This window comes from Myotis davidii, unplaced genomic scaffold, assembly GCF_000327345.1.
Source record: "Myotis davidii unplaced genomic scaffold, ASM32734v1 scaffold345, whole genome shotgun sequence".
Classification (NCBI taxonomy): domain Eukaryota; kingdom Metazoa; phylum Chordata; class Mammalia; order Chiroptera; family Vespertilionidae; genus Myotis; species Myotis davidii.
Window position 1 is genome coordinate 2,843,230 of NW_006296540.1, and position 2,534 is coordinate 2,845,763.

The following is a 2,534-nucleotide window of genomic DNA, read 5'->3' on the forward strand; positions in this document are numbered from 1 at the left end:
AATTTTAACACAAAATCATCATTCAAGTATTAATAATTATAATAATAGAAATATATTTCTATTGTCACATTTTACTCCTGATTTGTGATAAACAAAGAGAAAGTAATTCAAACTTTGAATGGGAAGATATATTAGTTATTTTAATTAAATTATTTATATCCTTCCTGCCTCATTCCAAATAAGAAAATGTCCTTCCTATCTGGTTCCCATACTTTCTATTTTGTTTCCTGACACTTATATCATCCCCCCTTTTTTCACTGCTTTAGCTTTATAATCTAGTGACATAGGCTGTCCATCTTTTCATTCCACTTGTTTTTCAGGGCATTATCCATCATTATTCCTTCTCAAGGGCATGCGCCAGTGATCATGCATTAACTCCATCTTGCCTGGCACAGGTTTATAAATTACTGCTTGTTTAGGAGAAAGCATAAGACATGAACTAGTAGATCTTTTAGTCCTGGTATTCTATGGTTTTATTGAAATATGGTGAATAAAATAACTTTTGCTAAGTTCAGAATTTTCTAGTTGGGAAAAGAAAACAGGTATATTTCAGATGCCTTACTTGTATCATTTCTACCACTAGGGTGTCATGTAGAAGTCTTGTAGACATAGAAGTAGACATGTCATGTAGAAGTAGACATGTCATGTAGAAGTAGACATGTCATGTAGAAGTAGACAATGAGTCAGAACAATTTGTTCCAAAAACTGTGTGTGAAAATCCTTGGGTTGTTGAAAAGAAATTTCTCAATAGGCCAACTGGGAAAATAATTTGATAATGCTTCAGAAGTTGTTGAAAATTGGCCCTCACTGGATGAGAAATATATAATTTCGAAGTCCTAAGAAAACAAAAATTTTACTAGTACATACCCAGAGAAGGGCTATAATAGAAATATAAAATTTGAGCATGCCCCAGGAAAACAAGGCTGCATTTTTAATGGTTGCTAAACAAATTCTTGAGTTTTACTCTGAGTAATAATGAAAAGAAGCTAAAGTGTTTACAATTGTTTTTAAAAACAGGGACATGTAGCTCTTTCCAGCCGGCACCAAACCATGGGTTTCTCTCAGGACAACTGGCACAAGCGCCACAAGGGGCAAGGGAAAGCCCTACCCCAAGAAGCGAAACCTTGAGCTAGATGCCCTGCTGCCAACACTAAGATCGGCCCCTCCTCATTCACACAGTCTGAGTGCGGGGAGGCAACAAGAAGTACCCAGCGTTGAGGCTACCAGGGGTGGGCAAACTTTTTGACTCGAGGGCCACAATGGGTTCTTAAACTGGACCGGAGGGCCGGAACAAAAGCATGGATGGAGTGTTTGTGTGAACTAATATAAATTCAAAGTAAACATCATTACATAAAAGGGCACGGTCTTTTTTTTTTTAGTTTTATTCATTTCAAACGGGCCATTATGCCTGGTAGACATAGGCAACTTCTCCTGAGGCTCAGAGAATTGTACCCACAAAACAAGGATTATTGATGTCATCTACAATGTATCCAACAAGGAACTGGTCCGCACCAAAACCCTAGTAAAGATCTGCATCTTGTTCATTGACAGCACCTGGTACTGCACTGCCGCTGGGCCGCAAGGGGCCCAGCTGACTCCTGAGGAGGAAGAGATTTTAAACAAAAAACATTCAAAGAAAAATCAGAAAAAAAATGATGAAAGGAAAAATAATGTCAAAGTCAGCAGTCTCCTCGAGCAGCAGTTCCAGCAGGGCAAGCTCCTTGCATGCATCGCTTCAAGACCAGGCCAGTGTGGCCAAGCAGATGGCTATGTGCTCGAGGGCAAGGAGCTGGAGTTCTATCTGAAGAAAATCAAGGCCCAGAAAGGCAAATAAATCCTCTGCCCTCCTATCTTAGCTCATGTAATTAAGGTCTTTATTCTTAAAAAAAAAATAGAGAGACATATAAATAAATTACAAAGTTTTGTGAGCAAAGTGACATATGACAAATCTGCCACATATTTCCTCAGAGCATCAGTAAAAATGGCTGATAATTTAAGAAAAATATATACCCTCAATAATATTCAACTGAAAAATGATATTCCATTTTGTATGATAATTACTGGCTATGATTTTAAGTGATACTATGTAGAATTTCCTAATATATAAAAATAGACGAAATATGAACCCCCAAGCAATCACTACCCAGCTTCAGCAGTTACTGAATCATGTCTACATTCATCATCTTCTATCTCTAATATTTTATTGAAGCAAATTTTAGCCTTAAAATCATTTCATTAAATTTTTTTATTATGTATCTTTTTTATTATTGATTTTTAGAGAGAGGGGGAGGGAAGGGGGAGAGAGAGAGAGAGAGAGAGAGAAACATAGATGTGAGAGCAAAACATTACTCCGCTGCCTCCTGCACACCCCCTACTGGGTTTCAAACCCACAACTGAGCATGTGCCCTAACCAGGAATCAAATTATTTGGTGCAAAGGATGACTCCCAACCAACTGAGCCATACTGGCCAGGACTGCACTTCTTTTAAAAAAAAAAAGCATAAATGCAATGTCATCATCTAACCTAAAATTAAT

General features: G+C 37.6%; 1 pseudogene; it reads left to right on the forward strand.

Moving 5' to 3' along the window:
- The first annotated feature begins 1,050 nt into the window (after positions 1–1,050).
- On the forward strand, positions 1,051–1,881 carry LOC102774600 (annotated as a pseudogene).
- The last annotated feature ends 653 nt before the right edge of the window (positions 1,882–2,534 follow it).